The sequence below is a fragment of the Bufo bufo genome, chromosome 5, assembly GCF_905171765.1.
Source record: "Bufo bufo chromosome 5, aBufBuf1.1, whole genome shotgun sequence".
Lineage (NCBI taxonomy): Eukaryota > Metazoa > Chordata > Amphibia > Anura > Bufonidae > Bufo > Bufo bufo.
In genome coordinates, this window is record NC_053393.1 from 555,186,455 (window position 1) to 555,204,966 (window position 18,512).

General features: G+C 48.8%; 2 protein-coding genes and 1 non-coding gene across 18 annotated transcripts in view; 2 read left to right on the forward strand and 1 right to left on the reverse strand.

Annotated features, from left to right (window-relative positions):
* Window positions 1-18,512, forward strand: part of LOC121000856 (gastrula zinc finger protein XlCGF66.1-like) — a 576,261-nt gene that overhangs the window by 489,590 nt on the left and 68,159 nt on the right. The gene's annotated exons all lie outside the window — the stretch shown is intronic.
* LOC121000834 (zinc finger protein 383-like) overlaps window positions 1-18,512 on the reverse strand; it is a 1,218,895-nt gene that overhangs the window by 232,281 nt on the left and 968,102 nt on the right. The window lies entirely within an intron of this gene.
* LOC121002997 lies at window positions 970-1,055 on the forward strand. Its single transcript, XR_005779394.1, has one exon. It is a non-coding gene; the product is annotated as a small nucleolar RNA SNORD71 (small nucleolar RNA).

Sequence of the window (18,512 nt, forward strand, 5' to 3'; positions counted from 1 at the left end):
AAGGGAGGTAGGGTGATCTATACAGCCTGCAAAATAATGATAAAAAGAGGGGAGTAGTGTGAGAGTAATGGGGTCAATGTCAACCTTATATTCGTATAATACATATAACATGAATGATTGTCATACATATATTTATATATTCGTGAATTACAAAATGCGTCGGAGGTATTGTGATCCAAGCAGGCATCCGTCCAAGGTGTGACGGAACTTTTGTTTTTCAAAGCTATCAGCGTAGTTTCCCTCGTGCGTGCGCGCGTCACCGGCCGGGACCGTGCGCGCTGGTAGAGGAAACAGAATATCTCTTCTACTTATTGAACTATCGGATTCCTCTGAGTCTTCATTGACTGCTGCGCCCTAGAGACTCTCGGCACAGAACATTTGAAGTAAGTTATATAGTTACACGATCGTATGTGCCACAGTCTCCGGGCATGAACTTTTCAGGTACTAGGATTCATATACTTAACCCCTTCACGACCGCAATCCGTATATATACGTGATAGCTGCACATAACCCGGGCAGTTACCACGTGTATAGACGTCATGGCAGCTCTTTAATCCAAGCGCTTGGATTAAAGCTTCTGCGCCTGCCCTGGTGCTGTCACGGACAGCATACAGTTCAGTAATGCCGGCAAGGGACCAATCAGAGTGGCCCCTTGCCGGCAATTGATCCGATTGGTTAGTCTGTGCAGACTAACCAATCGGATTGCGGCAGTGAAAAAAGCTGCGCTCTGCAGATCAGAGCCTGAAATCAGATAGTGTCCTCGTGCCCCCCCCGATCTGTGCGCCAAGCCCCCCCTTGTCCCCTTCTGCCCCTTATGAAGTCCCCCCGCTCCCATCCACATTCCTGCAGCCTGCCCAGTGCCCTGATGTGGTCCACCTCCTGCCCCCATTTGCGCTGCCCCTCAATGCTGGCCGTACCCCCCCACCCCCCTTTTCAAGGCTGCCCCCATGCTGTGCAGTCCCCCTGCTGTGTGTGATGGCGGCGGCTCCATTCCTGAGCCGCCGCCATCAGCAGAGAGTGTCAGCTCTATGCTGACACTCTGCTGTAACCCCATAGATGCAGCGGCATCCGTGGGGTTAATAAAGGGAGGGGGCTCCCTCTCTCCACCATCGGGGCTGCCGCGCTACGATGGCAGCGCCCGATGGTTGCCATGGCAACCGGACACTTTACAAAAGCGTCCCCTGTTGCCACCTACAGGGCATCTGATTGTATTCTGCTTTGCAATGCAAGAGATCTTCAAGATCCAAGAGGGACTTGATAAAAAAAAAAGTGAAAATAATAAAAGTAAAAATAAATAAAAATTTTAAATAAAAAAATAATAATTGCCTTTTCCTATAAAAAAAACTACACTTATTAGGTATCACCGTGTCCGTAACGACCGTCTCTATAAATATATATCACATGATAGACCCCGTCCGATAAACACCATAATTTTTTTTTTTAAACTGTAAAAAAAAAACATTTTTGTCACCTTACATCACAAAAAGTGCAACAGCAAGCGATCAAAAAGGCTTATGACCCCCAAAATAGTACCAATAAAACCGTCACCTCATCCCGCAAAAATGATACCCTATTTAAGACCATCGCCCAAAAAATAAAAAAGCTATGGCTCTCAGACTATGGAGACACTAAAACATGATTTTTTGAGTTTCAGAAATGCTATTATTGTGTAAAACTTAAATAAGAAAAAGTATACATATTAGGTATTGCCACATCCGTAACAATCTGCTCTATAAATCTGTCACATGACCTAACCCCTCAGATAAACGCTGTAAAAATAAATAAATAAAAACTGTTCCAAAACAGCTAATTTTTTGGTCACCTTGCCCCATAAAGTGTAATAATAAATGGTCAAAAAATCCTATGTACCCAAAAATGGTACCAATAAAAACCTCAACTCTTTCTGCAAAAAACGAGCCCCTGCACAAGACGATCGGCAGAAAAATAAAAAACATGGCGTTCAGAAAATGGACACACAAAAACATAATTTATTTTTCAAAATTGCTTTATTATGTAAAACTGAAACAAACAAACAAAGAAAGTAAACATATTTGATATCATTGCGTCCGTAACAACCTGCTCTATAAAAATAGCACATGATCTACCCTGTCAGATGAATCTTGTAAAAAAAAAACTGTGCCATTTTTCAGTTGCCTTGGCTCACAAAAAACTTTATATAGAGCAATTAAAAATCATATGTATCCCAAAATAGTACCAATAAAACTGGCACCTTATCTAGTTTCTAAAATAGGGTCACTTTTTGGGAGTTTCTACTGTAAGGGTGCATCAGGGGGGCTTTAAATGGGACATGGCATCTTAAACCAGTTTAGCAAAATCTGCCTTCCAAAACCCATACGGCGTTCCTTTACTTCTGAGCCCTTACATCAGTTTACGACCACATGTGGGGTGTTTCTGTGAACCGCAAAATCAGGGTAATAAATGTTGAGTTTTGTTTGGCTTTTAACCCTCAATGTGTTAAAGAAAAAAATGTAATAAAATGGAAAATCTGCCAAAAAAGTGAAATTTAGAAATTTCATCTCCATTTTCCTTTAATTCTTGTGGAACACCTAAAGGGTTAACAAAGTTTGTAAAATCAGTTTTGAGTAACTTGAGGGGTGTAGTTTCTACAATGGGGTCATTTATGGGGGGTTTCCACTATGTAAGCCCCACAAAGTGACTTCAAACCTGAACTGGTCCTTAAAAAGTGGGTTTTGGAAATTTTCTTAAAAATTTTAAGAATTGCTTCTAAACTTCTAAGCCTTCTAACGTCCTAAAAAAATAAAATGACATTTCCAAAATGATGCCAACATAAAGTATACATATGGTAAATGTTAAGTAATAAATATTTTATTATTATTATATTAATATATTGACTCAAATTTATGACTATCATGAAGTACAATATGTCACGAGAAAACAATCTCAGAATGGCTTGGATAAATAAAAGTGTTCCAAAGCAATTACCACATAAAGTGACGCATGTCAGATTTGTAAATTTTGACCTAGACACTGGAGCATCAATAACCCTTGGTCCTGAAAGGGTTAACATACAGGTCCTGTAGTGGTAAGGTCTATAATTAGGTAAGGTCAGCCGGGTTGTCGGGTTTCCTACGCAAGAGAGACCACCCCAGTGTTACTCTATATCCAGTGCGGTCCTTCTACACACGGACAGAATCCTATCTGGGCAGAGCTTTGCTAATTCACCCAGTAGTACTTATTAACCCTTTCCCTCCAACTATACAGAGGCAATCAGTGGTGTTCCTCCTTTGTGGCCAGCGCGGTTTCAGGTCTTTTATACCATTTATATACACGTTTTATATGCTTGGAGAGTGTTTAGGCAATTAACCCTCTCTGAACCAGCAACAGCTCAACCATACAAAGATTTTCACCATCTTCTACCTCTTTTTCCCCCTTTTGGCAACGTGGGTATCCATTACTATTTTACCAATAGATCTATTTGATGGGTTGTCCATCCTCCACAGGTCTTAGAGGGCAAAACGTCTGATCACGCTACGAAAGTTCCTAGCCAGTCGGCACTGGGATGAGGGCGGGGAGGGGGGGTGGAGAGAAAAGACAACCGGTCCGTATTCTCAGAGAAAAGCATATTAAAATCCCAACCCAGGATCCACACAGCCGGGCAGACCTTGGAGTATGCGTAGGACCCTAAGCACAAACGGAAGCTGCCAAGTGTTGGGGGCATAAACATTACAGAGTACGATGGGGCGACCCTGATAAATCCCTTCTAGAATGACGTAGCGGCCAGCGGGGTCTATGTGGGAGGAGGATACCGAAATGGGACAGGAGGCTGATAACAATATGGCAACATCTGCCTTTCGACGGCTATGATTAGCTAAGAAGGCGTGCAGATGGTAGTGCTTGGCAAAGCCAAAGGATCCTGTCTGGTCGAATTGGGTCTCCTGAAGAAAGACCACATCTACCCATAGGTTGCGGAGCTCCTGGAGCACCAAACGCCTCTTAGGATTAGAGCCCAGCCCCTTGACGTTCAAGATGACACACCTAACCATTGAGGTGGAGTGAGTAGCAGAGTGTCTTACCAGCTATGAAGGTAGTAGCAGAAGCACAGGTGTCCACTACAGGGGGGGGGGGGGGAGCCTCTTCCAGACTGCTCTCTGTGGGGTAATAGAGAATGGGAGCAAGAGAGAGACATAGAGGAGGGTGAGGATGTGAAACGATAGGGAGTAGCGGAAGACACGAACACCACAAGACTTCACAAAAAACAAACCGTAAACTATATCTGTAGAATAAACAGACTAAAAAAAAGTCTGAGAGGGGACCGACCCCGCCGGACATATAGCCGGCAAGGCAGACTCACTGAGCCCCACTGTCTGGGGACCGAACCAGTCATGCCTGACAGGGAGGGGGGGGGGGAGAACCTGAGCAAAACCAAAAGGTCAGGGACAATAAAAGGAAAAACAATTGTAACCAACAGGCGGCGACTAAACCACCACCATCATATCTTCGTAGGCCTTGAGTGGGCAAAAAACAGCAAAGTCCCCAAAAAGAGAACGTCCGGTCACACCGACTGGTCCATCAGCGATGGGGAGTGGATCCTCCGGGTGCAGGGAAACACAGTCTAGGTGAGAGGGAGGCTCCTCCACGGTCAGTAGACGTCTCTTGTGACCTCCCGTCGTCTGCCAAGCAAGTGGGGTGAGCAGGGATGTCGCGGCAATCTCCCAGTCAGAGAGGTCAGGTACTGGCAAGTCCAGCGCGAAACAGAATGGGACGAGGTCAGTGTAGGAGCGTAAGGCCACAGTGCGGCCATTTATCCGAGCGTTCAGGAAAAAGGGGAACCCCCAACGGTATGGGATCTGATGGTCCCTCAAGGTGTCCAGCAGAGGGCGAAGGTGGCAACGTTTCTGCAGCGTGATCCACGACAAGTCCTGGAAAAGCTGGACCCGGGCCCCCCGGAAGTCCACAAATCAGGAGTCCCTGGCTTTCATCATGATCGCCTCTTTTCGGGTGAAGTTGTGAATGCAGCAAATAATGTCCCTGGGTTGGGGGGGGGTGGATCCTTTGTGTCGGAGAGCTCTGTGAGCCCTGTCCAGCTTAGTGGTGTGAGACGGGGGGTCCCCCATAATTTTGTTGAAGAGGGCGTCTAGGATTCCCTGTATGTCCTCCCTCCCTGGGGGCTCCGGGAGGCCACGAATTCTGATATTATTCCTCCTCCCATGATTATCTAAGTCCTCTATATGACGCTGCAACACACGGAGCCCCGCGACTTGTGAGGACACTGAGGTATGCAGTTGAGAGACACAGGACCGCGTAACTTTGTGATCTTTCTCTAGGGTCTCCTCCCAGGTGGCAATAGAGTGTAGGTCGCGTCTAACCGCAGAGATTTCAGAGCGGCATGTTGTGGTGACCTCTGTAACCAGAGCCTGAAAGTCCCCTTTAGTAGGCAGCTGGGAGAGTATGGAAGCCCAGTCAATGGGAGGGGGGCCACTATAGGTGCCGTGATCAGAGTATGGGGAGTGTGCATGGGTAGGGGCAGCGTACCGCTGCATGGAGGAGGTAGCCCCGATGTCATCCTCAGGTTCCAGAGAGGAGATGGGGGAGAGGGCACTACCACTGCATCGGGCACATCTGGGGGTCCCTTTCTGCAGGGAGAGAGAGCCGGGAGGGAGGATGGCTGAAGAGGGTCTGAGGAACGCCACTGGGCACTGACCTGAGAGGGGGCCTCCCCCGCTGTCTGTGTTTTGGCACAGGCGGGCGCTATCTTGGGATCAAGGGTATCCAGCTGGACCCACATCCAGGGTGACGGTGGAGAGGCTGGCTGGTCTCTGTGGCCACGTTGGTCGGTGGCTCCTGCGCAGCCGGAATGCCTGGTGTCTCGCGGCCCGTCTTTCACTACAGCGGGAGCGCTTCTGCGGGGGCAGCCAGGTCGGGCGGGAAAGATGGTGGCGTGCTCTGTCCTGAGCACAGGACGAAGTCCCGAAGCGTGCCTCGGTTGAGGGAGTCCGGAGGAGGTATGGCCCCCTGTTGGGACTTCTTGGGCAGCTTCTTGCCCATGTGGGGGTTTGTGCTGTGGACTCAAGGCCCTTAATGTTGCGGCTTGGTGGCGGAGCTCGGCCGTTACACTTCCTTATCCATGAGCTGCTAAGCCACGCCCCTCTTTGGCAGATTGTACATATTAATCATTATTTTCTATAACACAAGGGTTAACAACCAAACAAAACTCAATATCTATTACCCTAATTCTGCAGTTTACAGAAACACCCCACATGTGGTGGTAAACTGATGTATGGACACATGGCAGGGTGCAGAAGGGAAGGAGCACCATATGGTTTTTGGAACGCAGATTCTGTTACACTTTTTTTTTTTTTAGACACCATATCCCATTTGAAGCCCCCTGATGCACCCCTAAGGGCAGTGGCGTAAATTCCGGGGAAGCAGGGGAAGCGGCTGCTTCGGGGCCCGGGCTGACAAGGATCTTGGCTTCGAAGATCAGTAGGCTCAACCCTAGTGAGGATGCTTCTTACTGATAATCTGAGCATGTAAGGGCTCTGTCACACGAGCGGATCCTGTGTGTGGAATCTGCTGCGTGAAATAGAGTCAAGCCCCGCTCCGGACAGCGGAGACACGGAGCAGTAACATGATTGATAATGCTCTGTGCCTCTCTGTGATCTTTTTACTACAAAATCACGATGACAAATTTATCTCACTGTGATTTTGTTGTAGTAAAAAGGTCACAGAGAGGCACAGAGCATTATCAATCATGTTTCTGCTCCGTGTCTCCGCTGTCCGGAGCGGGGCTTGACTCTCTCTCACGCAGCAGATTACCCACTCAGGATCCGCTCGTGTGAAAAAGCCCTAAAGTTGCTGCAGATCACCATGTCATCCAGCAAAGAAACTTGTACTTGTGGACATCAGAATCCTTCTTTCTTGTCACCTGATTGTGCAGTGTTGTCAGCACCCTGCTCCCCATAATGGTTCTGTATGAGGAGGAGCAATAGAAATGGCTATCTCTCCTCCCCATACCGTGCAGGGGATCGCTGTCTGTGAGTGCTGCGCTCAGGGGCGGACTGAGAACCCTCAGGGCCCCCGGGCAAAATAAATCAAGGGCCCCCTTACAGGCCCCACCCATGTTCTGCTGCAAGCCGCACCCTTGTCCCGCACCCTTGTCCCGCCTCCAGCCACACCCTACACAATCTTTAATAAGATTTCAAAGTTAAAGTGACACAAAAGGCACCCAGACCACTTCAGCTCATTGAAGTGGTCTGGGTACAGTGTCCCTTTTGCAAATCGAGCTGCAATGTTCTAGAGAAGCTGCATTGTTTACGTTCCAGCAATAAGTCGGCCTCTAGAGGCCGGCAGCCACCTGAGGGCTTCCTGGATTAAAACAGACCTTTGGTCCGGTATCTGACGCTGGACGTCCTCACACTGCATGATGACCTCCAGGGTCAGGTTTTTCCCCATAGGAAAGCATTGATTCAATGGGGTGATCTAATCTCAGCGTCCATTAGTGAGCCTCTGTTAGAAGCAGTGTGGGCATAACTACTGTGAAGGGGGCACATATCTGGGCATAACTACTGTGAAGGGGGCACATATCTGGGCATAACTACTGTGAAAGGGGGGGGAGGCCCTTCACAGTAGTTATTAACCCCTTAAGGACCTAGGACGTACCGGTACGCCCTATTTCCCGAGTCCTTAAGGACCGAGGACGTACCGGTACGTCCTGACTTAAAATCGGAACTCCGGCGCCGCAGGGGTTAATCGGAACGGGATTTCGGCTGAAATCATTCAGCCGGCATCCCGTAACAATGCAGGGGGGGCTCATTTGACCCCCCCGTATCGGCGATCGCAGAAAACCGCAGGTCAATTCAGACCTGCGGTTTTCTGCGTTTCCGGTCCATTCGGGTGTCCTGTGACCCGATGAACTGGAAAAAGACTGCGATCGGTGGCGTAATTATACACCACCTATCGCAGTCCGAGGATTTGGAGAGGCGGTGCTGGCCCTGGTGCTGAATGCCGCTGTCCAGGGTGCTGATTGGTGCAGGGGAGAGAGGCGCGAGATTCAAACTTCCTGCGCTCCTCTCTCCCCTCCTCTTCCTGTCCAGCACCCTGACCGTGCAGCATCGTCCAGCACCAGCTCCTGTGTCCCCCTAATCGGAATCCATCACCCTCCTGCACCCATCGCCACCCAGGTAGGTTAGGGTCAGTGAGGGAGAGGCACCGTTAGGCAGGGAAAGAAGGGAAAAGTAAGTTAGAAAAAAAAAAAAAAAAAGTACTTTTATTCCAAACTTCCAAACTTCCATCTAACCCTAACCCAGACCCCTCCTGCCACTTGCCCCCCCCCACCAGCCCCCCCTACCCACCTGCCCCCCGCACCCCCCCGAAAGCCCCCCTCCCCCCCTCACCACCACTTTTTTTTTTTCTGCGTGCGCTGACTGGCCGGCACTTTTTAGCGTCCGTCCACTGTTAGCGCATCGCCCGCCCCACCACCCCACCGACCGCTGATCAGCGTTGTACCGCTGATCAGCAAGTTTTAACTTTTTTTTTTTCTAACACTTGCCCATTTTTTTGCCTGGACTTTTTAGTACGCGAACACCCGTTGCCCCCACACACACGCACATATAATAAAGTTTGCCACACACGCACACCTACACGCACACACACCCATGGCCCGCCGGATGTTCTCGGCCGAGGAGGCATACGCCCAGATTGCCTCCGACTCTGAGAGCCCCAGTGAGGATGAGGATGACCCCACATTCCTTTTATCATCCGCATCCTCCTCATCATCATCTGATGACGATGAGCCACCAAGGCGGCGGAGACGCCGCCAGGCGGAGCCAGGGGCCCCACATGCTAGGGATCCTGTGGCCCACCCTAGTACGAGCCGCCCTGGGGTTCGTACTGGTTTCCCGGCCCACCAAATAAGTCTACCGGAGCCCCCTGCCGATGAACTTAGCTGGTGTCCCCCAGTGGACTTTGAGCCTGAGATTCCGGATTTTGCTGGCAATCCTGGAATCCAGATTCCCACAGTGGGGTTTACTGAAATAGACTATTTTAGTTTTTTTTTCAGTAACTCACTGGTGAATTTGATGGTGGAGCAGACGAATCTGTACGCCCAACAGTTTGTCGCTCAAAACCCAGGCTCAGTTTTGGCTAGACCCGGTGGCTGGACGCCGGTCAGTGCAGCCGAAATGAGGACATTTTGGGGCCTCGTGCCGCATATGGGTCTAGTCCAAAAACCCAGTGTCAGGCAATACTGGAGTGGGGACGTCCTATACCAGACCCCACTGTACAGTATGGTCATGATACGTCACCGGTTTGAGGCCATCCGGAAATGTCTGCATTATTCCGATAATGCAGCATGTCCACCCCGAGGTGATCCTGCCTATGACCGGCTGTATAAGATACGGCCGGTCATCGATCACTTTGGGGCCACATTTCAGCAGGCCTACGTACCTGGAAGGGAGGTCGCGGTTGATGAGTCTCTCGTTGCGTTCAAGGGGAGACTCAGTTTCCGCCAATACATTCCCACAAAGCGGGCGAGGTATGGCGTGAAGCTATACAAAATTTGTGAGAGTGCCTCAGGGTACACTTACAAATTTCGTGTGTACGAGGGGCGAGATTCCCGTATTGAACCCCCAGAATGTCCCCCCACTCTGGGTGTTAGCGGGAAACTCGTGTGGGACCTTATGTACCCACTGCTGGATAATGGTTACCACTTGTACGTGGATAACTTTTATACCAGCATTCCCTTGTTCAGGTCCCTTGCCGCCAGATCCACGTTCGCTTGTGGGACCGTGTGGAAAAATCAACGCGGCCTCCCTGCCTACCCCCTCCAGGTACCTATCCCCAGGGGTGAGACCCGTGCCCTTACCAGTGGAAACCTGTTGCTGGTCAGGTATAAGGATAAGAGGGATGTCCTTATGCTGTCCACAATCCACGGTAACGGCACCACCCCAGTCCCTGTGCGAGGTACCGCGGCAACGGTCCTCAAGCCCGATTGTATCGTCGACTACAATCGGTATATGGGAGGAGTTGATCTCTCTGATCAAGTCCTCACGCCATATAATGCCATGCGCAAAACCCGGGCATGGTACAAAAAAGTTGCGGTCTACTTGGTACAGGTTGCCATGTACAACTCTTTTGTACTATCCCGAAGCGCTGGCAGCACAGGGACATTCCTCCAGTTCTATGAGGCAGTCCTCAAGGACCTGATCTTTTCGGACCGGGAAAGAGCAGGCCGGAGTACCTCGGGAATTGGAGGCGCCCGGATCGTCCCTGGCCAACACTTTCCAGGTGTGGTCCCCCATACTGGAAAGAAGGGACGAACCCAAAAAAAGTGCAGAGTGTGTCACAAGAGGGGGATACGGAAGGACACCACTACTCAATGTGACACTTGCCCCGATCATCCGGGCCTCTGCATTATCAATTGCTTCAGGGAGTATCACACTTCCATGGAGTACTAAATTTTTATAATCCTCAACAGTCCACTAGAGAACATAAAACACTATGGCTCTCAGACTTTGGAGACACGGAAACAATTTTTCTTTCCCCAAAAAATATTAGTTTTAGAGCAGGCATCCTCAAACTGCGGCCCTCCAGATGTTGTAAAACTATAACTCCCAGCATGCCCAGACAACCTACAGCCATCAGCAGGGCATGGTGGGAATTGTAGTTTTACAATATCTGGAGGGCCGCAGTTTTAGGATGCCTGCTTAGTGTCTCCAAAGTCTGAGAGCCATACATATTGGGCATCGTCGCGTGCGTAAAAGTCGTCGCTATAAAAATAACTTTTGACCAAACGCCTCGGATGAACGGTGTTAAAAATATAAAATAAAAACTGTGCCAAAACACCCATTTTTGGGCAAAATTTCAATTTGAATCCATTTTGCCGGTAATAAAGCAAGGGTTAACAGCCAAACAAAACTAAATATTTATTGCCCCGATTCTGTAGTTTGCAGAAACACCCCATATGTGGTCGTAAATGGTTATATAGCCGCACGGCAGGGCATAGAACGAAGGGAACTCCATATGGTTTCTGGAAGGCAGATTTTGATGGACAGTTTTTTTTTTGACACCATGTCCCATTAGAAGCCCCCCCTGATGTAGCCTAGACTAGAAACTCCAAAAAAGTGACCCCATCTAAGAAACTACACCCCTCAAGGTATTCAAAAGTTACTTTACAAACTATGTTAACCCTTTAGGTGTTCCACAAAACCAAATAGTGAATGTAGAAACAATTTTAGAATTAAATTTTTTTGTTACATTGCCTCAAAAAAGAGTAATATAGAGCAACCAAAAATCAAATTTACCCCAAAAATAGTCCCAAAACAACAACCACCTTATCCCGTAGTTTCCTAGATGGGGTCACTTTTATGGAGTTTCTACTCTAGGGGTGCATCAGGGGGCTTGAAAGGGTACATGGTGTCAATAAACCAGTCCAGCAAAATCTGCCTTCCAAAAACCATATGACGTTCCCCTTCTTCTATGTCCTGCCGTTTAGCCAAATAGTAGTTTACGACCACATATGGGGTGTTTTTGCAAACTACAGAATCAGGGCAACCCATTTTAAATGTTGTTTGGCAGTTAACCCTTGTTTTACTCCTGGAAAAAATTGATTATATTGGAAAATTTTCCAAAAAATAGAAATTTCAAAATTGTTTCTCCATCTGCCATTAACTTTTGTGGAACACCTAAAGGGTTAACAAAGTTTGTAAACCCAGTTTTGAATACCTTGAGGGGTGTACTTTCTTAGATGGAGTCACTTTTTTTAAATTTCTATTCTAGGGGTGCAACAGGGGGCTTCAAATGGGACATGGTATAAACAAAACCAGTCCTGCCAAATCTGCCTTCCAAAACCCATATGGTGTTCCCCTCCTTCTATGTGCTACCGTTCGGCCAAACAGTAGTTTCCGACCACATATGGGGTGTTTTTGCAAACTACAGAATCAGGGCAACCCATTTTGAGTGTTGTTTGGCAGTTAACCCTTGTTTTACTCCTGGAAAAAATTGATTATATTGGAAAATTTTCCAAAAAATAGAAATTTCAAAATTGTTTCTCCATCTGCCATTAACTCTTGTGGAACACCTAAAGGGTTAACAAAGTTTGTAAACCCAGTTTTGAATACCTTGAGGGGTGTACTTTCTTAGATGGAGTCACTTTTTTGAAATTTCTATTCTAGGGGTGCAACAGGGGGCTTCAAATGGGACATGGTATAAACAAAACCAGTCCTGCCAAATCTGCCTTCCAAAACCCATATGGTGTTCCCCTCCTTCTATGTGCTACCGTTCGGCCAAACAGTAGTTTACGACCACATATGGGGTGTTTTTGCAAACTACAGAATCAGGGCAACCCATTTTGAGTGTTGTTTGGCAGTTAACCTTTGTTTTGCTCCTGGAAAAAATGGATTATATTGGAAAATTTTCCAAAAAATATAAATTTCAAAATTGTTTCTCCATCTGCCATTAACTCTTGTGGAAGACCTAAAGGGTTAATAAAGTTTGAAAAAACAGTTTTGAATACCTTGAGGGGTGTAGTTTCTAGAATGGGGTCATTTTTGGGAGGTTTCTATTATCTAAGCCTCACAATATGACTTCAAACCTGAACTGGTCCATAAAAAGTGGGATTTTGAAGATTTCTGAAAATTTAAAAATTTGCTTCTAAACTTCTAAGCCTTGTAACATCCCCAAAAAATAAAATATCATTCCCAAAACAATTCAAGCATGAAGTAGACATATGGGGAATGTAAAGTCATCACAATTTTTGGGGGTATTACTATGTATTACAGAGGTAGAGAAACTGAAAATTTGAAATTTGCTAATTTTTCAAAATTTACGGTAAAAATTGTATTTTTTTATGCAAAAAAATTAACTTTTTTGACCCAATTTTAGCAGTGTCATGAAGTACAATATGTGACGAAAAAACAATCTCAGAACGGCCTGGGTAAGTCAAAGCGTTTTAAAGTTATGAGCACTTAAAGTGACACTGGTCAGATTTGCAAAAAATGGCCTGGTCCTTAAGGTGAAAATGAGCCCGGTCCTTAAGGGGTTAATCCCTTTCAGCAGTCTCCCCTTCAGTGAATGGGGGACTGCTGAAAGGGGTTAATAACTACTGGGCAACCCCACAGATCATCCCCCCACCCACCTTGTACTTGTTCCACTGATCCGCTACTTGCGGGCTACGTGGGCATGAGTTCAGTAACTTCAGTGCGCAATCCCATCCTGAGGCGCGTGATCCCGCGAGACCCGTGACCACGCGCTGCAGGACGGGATTGGCCACCGAAGTGACTCAACTCATTCCCGCGCAGCCCACAAGTAGCGGAACAATTACAAGAGGGGTGGGTAATAGCCAAATTAAAAATATTTTGAACCAAAAGGTGTTATGGGGGCTCTGTGGATGGCAATGTTGTGGGGGCTCTGTGGATGGCACTGTTGTGGGGGAATCTGTAGATGGCACACTGTTATGGGGGATCTGTGGATGACGCACTGTTATGGGGGCTCTGTGGATGACACACTGTTATGGGGGCTCTGTGGATCACACACTGTTATGGGGGCTCTGTGGATGACACACTGTTATGGGGGATCTGTGGATGGCACTGTTATGGGGGGATCTGTGGATGGCACTGTTGTGGGGGGCTCTGTGGATGGCACTGTTGTGGGGGGCTCTGTGGATGGCACTGTTGTGGGGGGATCTGTGGATGGCACTGTTATGGGGGCTCTGTGGATGACGCACTATTATGGGGGCTCTGTGGATGACGCACTGTTATGGGGGCTCTGTGGATGACACACTGTTATGGGGGCTCTGTGGATGACACACTATTATGGGGGCTCTGTGGATGACACACTGTTATGGGGGCTCTGTGGATGACACACTTTTATGGGGGCTCTGTGGATGACACACTGTTATGGGGGCTCTGTGGATGACACACTGTTGTGGGGGGGCTCTGTGGATGACACACTGTTGTGGGGGGGCTCTGTGGATGACACACTGTTGTGGGGGGGCTCTGTGGATGACACACTGTTGTGGGGGGGCTCTGTGGATGACACACTGTTGTGGGGGGGGGCTCTGTGGATGACACACTGTTGTGGAGGGGGCTCTGTGGATGACACACTGTTGTGGGGGGGCTCTGTGGATGACACACTGTTGTGGGGGGGGGGCTCTGTGGATGACACACTGTTGTGGGGGGGGCTCTGTGGATGACACACTGTTGTGGGGGGGGCTCTGTGGATGACACACTGTTGTGGGGGGGCTCTGTGGATGACACACTGTTTTGGGGGGGGCTCTGTGGATGACACAATGTTGTGGGGGGGCTCTGTGGATGACACTGTTGTGGGGGGGCTCTGTGGATGACACTGTTGTGGGAGGGCTCTGTGGATGACACTGTTGTGGGGGGGGGTCTGTGGATGACACACTGTTGTGCGGGGGGGGGGGCTCTGTGGATGACACATATATAGCAGCATATACAGTGTTATCCACAGATCCCCCATAACAGTGTCCCTGTGAGTGAATGATCCCCAATACACTGCGCATGCGTGAAAAAGACGACTTGGCGCAGGCGCAGTAGAGGTTAACAAAATGCAAACAAAAATAAAGGTTAACAAAATGCTAATATCTCGACCTCTTCAGCACCTCTGTGACGTTTAATTGACAGTATTAGGTCTATATCGTGGAAAATAGTTTTAAGGAAATGAAATAAAGATTTAAAATGTTATATTAGTCAGCAGTTCAAGCTAGACGTAATGCAAAACTATCTCCCACGATATAGACATAGTACTGTCAAGTAAACGGAACACCGACATCTGGTGCTGTAATGGCAGCGGGGCCCGGTGCAGTCACTGTATTTATTACACCGGGCCCCGCTCACTGTAAGGCTACATTCACACGTCCGTGTGTGTGGATCCGCAAAACACGGACATCGGCGATGTGCGCTCCGCATTTTGCGGTCCGCACATCGCCGGCACTTAATAGAAAATGCCTATTCTTGTCCGCAAATGCGGACAAGAATAGGACATGTTCTATATTTTTCGGGATCGGAATTGCGGACCCGGAAGTGCGGATCCGCAATTCCAGGTCCCATAGAAATGAATGGGTCCGCAATTCCGTTCCGCAAAATGCGGAACGAAATTGCGGACGTGTGAATGGACCCTAATACTAATATTTCGATGTGGGGGCCCGCCCCAGAATAACATAACACCGGGCCCCGCTCACTGTAATAGCAATATTCCGATGTGAACAACTTGAAATCCTCTGCGATCCTCTCCCTCTCTGCACTCACAAACTGAGTAGCAGGCCGAGGGGCAGCGCAACTCACTGACGTCACGCGCCTGCTCCTCCCACTTTATGAATGAAGCAGGCGGAGCAGGCGCGTGACGTCAGTGAGTTGCGCTGCCGCCCGGCCTGCTACTGAATTTTAGAGATGGGAAGTTCGGATATTTTTCATGAATTGGATCTTCGGTTCACTTCCTGAGCCGGCAGAAGCAAGTGAACTGAAGATCAATGCGCATGCTCAGCTCATCGAATCTTCGGTTCACTTGCTGAGTCGGCTCTCAAGTGAACCGAAGGTCTGGAGGGACTCGCTCCTGGCAAACACAGCTCTGCTGCAGTGGAGCAGACTGATGTAATTACACTGTATATTTATTGCAGGGATTTATATAATGGTCTAAGAGTTTATTAGTTAAAAGAATCAAATGAGTCAGAGACGTGTCACCGAGTCCCTGCCAGGCTTCCTGCTCTGCTACATTGCTGCAAGCACCCTGTACACACACAGCTCTGCTACATTGCTGCAAGCACCCTGTACACACACAGCTCTGCTACATTGCTGCAAGCACCCTGTACACACACAGCTCTGCTACATTGCTGCAAGCACCCTGTACACACACAGCTCTGCTACATTGCTGCATGCACACTGTACACACACAGCTCTGCTACATTGCTGCAAGCACCCTGTACACACACAGCTCTGCTACATTGCTGCAAGCACCCTGTACACACACAGCTCTGCTACATTGCTGCAAGCACCCTGTACACACACAGCTCTGCTACATTGCTGCATGCACACTGTACACACACAGCTCTGCTACATTGCTGCAAGCACCCTGTACACACACAGCTCTGCTACATTGCTGCAAGCACCCTGTACACACACAGCTCTGCTACATTGCTGCAAGCACCCTGTACACACACAGCTCTGCTACATTGCTGCAAGCACCCTGTACACACACAGCTCTGCTACATGCAATACTATACCACCCCCCCGGACGGACTTGTCAGGAGACAGGGAGCCGCAGAGCAGGAAGCCTGGCGGCAGGGACTCGGTGACACAGTCTCTGATTCTCTGAGTCCCTGCACGACCTCCCCCTGTGCTGTGAGTCAGTGCTGGACAGCTGGTGGCCTCTGATTGGTTGGAGGGCGGGGAGGGGCGGGGCTAGCTTCCACTGTCGGCTCCTATTACACTGCCTGCTGCTGAGGTTGTGAGTACAGAGAGGGAGAGGATCGCAGGGGATTTCAAGTTGTTCGCATCGGAATATTGCTATTACAGTGAGCGGGGCCCGGTGTTATGTTATTCTGGGGCGGGCCCCCATCCCGGCCGGGCCCTCGGACCATGTCCGAAGTGCCCGACCGGTCAGTCCGCCCCTGGCTGCGCTTCATCTCCATTAACGAGCAGGGTTGGAATTGTTATTTCTCCATAATCACGTCCTGTATCGGGCTGTGTAAATTCAGCATTTTATGGTCAGTGACTTTTCCTTATATCTTATCTGAGAACAATGCCTCTCCTGTTATCAGAGCCTTTGCTGTTACCTTCTCCCCTAAAAAGGATTTATGATAGAAATCTGCTTTTCTCTCTGTTGTAAACACAATAGACATTGCGGTCAGATGACAGATCGCAGGTCTATAGAGGGGATGGGGTGAGGGAGTCATACTCTGATTTGATCAGGGAGAAGAGTGGGAGATATAGTGAAGTGCAGAGAGATAACCGGTGATACATGCCATGATTAGGACAATGGTCTTAAACATGGCAAATAATAGCATATTTTAGGACAGGGATCAGCAACCTTCGGCCCTCCAGCTGTTCTGAAACCACAACTCCCAAAATCCTCCTTTCACTTCTGTGGGAGTTTCAAGAACAGCCAAGTAAGCTTGCATGCTGGGAGTTGTAGTTTCACAGCAGCTGTGGTGTCGAATGTTGCTGATTCTTGTTCTAGAAAGTTACCGGATTTTTCGCCCCATAAGACGCACTTTTTCCCTCGCAAAAGTGGGGGAAAAGTGCCCCTGTGTCTTATGGGGCGAATGCTGGCAATTTACATCGCAGACTGCGATGTATTAGTGAGGAGGGGCTGTAGTAGGTGGGGAGAGCGGCGGGCAGTGCAGGAAGTGTACTCTGGCCCGCCGCTCAGTATGTACTGTATTATACCTAGTGTTAATCATAATATCTAAACAGCGCTCCCCCTGCTCCCCATCTGTACCGTACTTACCGCTACATGTCACCCTCCGTCTCCTGTAGTAAGCGCTCGCAGGCAGGCCGGGCTGCACGCGGCCGTAACTCACTGAGGCCACGTGTCTGCTCCGCCTACTTTATGAATAAGGCAGGCGCAGCAGGCACCTGACCTCAGTGAGTTACGGCCGCCTGCCTGCTAGCGCTTACTACAGGAGACGGAGTGTGACATGTAGCGGTAAGTACGGTACAGATGGGGAGCAGGGAGAGCGCAGTTTAGATATTATGATTAACACTAGGTATAATACAGTACATACTGAGTGGCGGGCCAGAGTACACTGCCTGCACTGCCCCGCCGCTCTCCCCGCCTACTACAGCCCCTCCTTAGGGATCTATGGATGGGATAATGATGGGAAGGGGGGGGGGGGGGGTCCGTGGATGGCATTATGATGGGGGGATCTGTGGATGTCATTATGATGTTGGGGGGGATCTGTGGATGGCATTATGATGTGGGGGGTCTGTGGATGGCATTATGATGGGGGGATCTGTGGATGGGACTGTTATGGGGGGATCTGTGGATGACACATATAGCAGTGTCATCCACAGATCCACTACCCCATAACAGTGCTATCCACAGATCCCCCCCACCATCATAATGCCATCCACAGATCCCCCCACCATCATAATGCCATCCACAGATCCCCCCACCATCATAATGCCATCCACAGATCCCCCCACCATCATAATGCCATCCACAGATTCCCCCCCACCATCATAATGCCATCCACAGATTCCCCCACCATCATAATGCCATCCACAGATTCCCCTACCATCATAATGCCATCCACAGATTCCCCCACCATCATAGTGCCATCCACAAATCCCCCCTATAACAGTGCCATCCACAGATCCCCCATCCAATAACAGTGCATCATCCACAGATCCCCCATAATAGTGTCATGCACAGACCGCCATTAGTTCAAACCCACCAAAAGCACACATTTTGGTAAAAAATTATTTTTTTCTTATTTTCCTCCTCAAAAACCTAGGTGCGTCTTGTGGGCCGGTGCGTCTTATAAGGCAAAAAATACCCTATCTGATTACTAACGT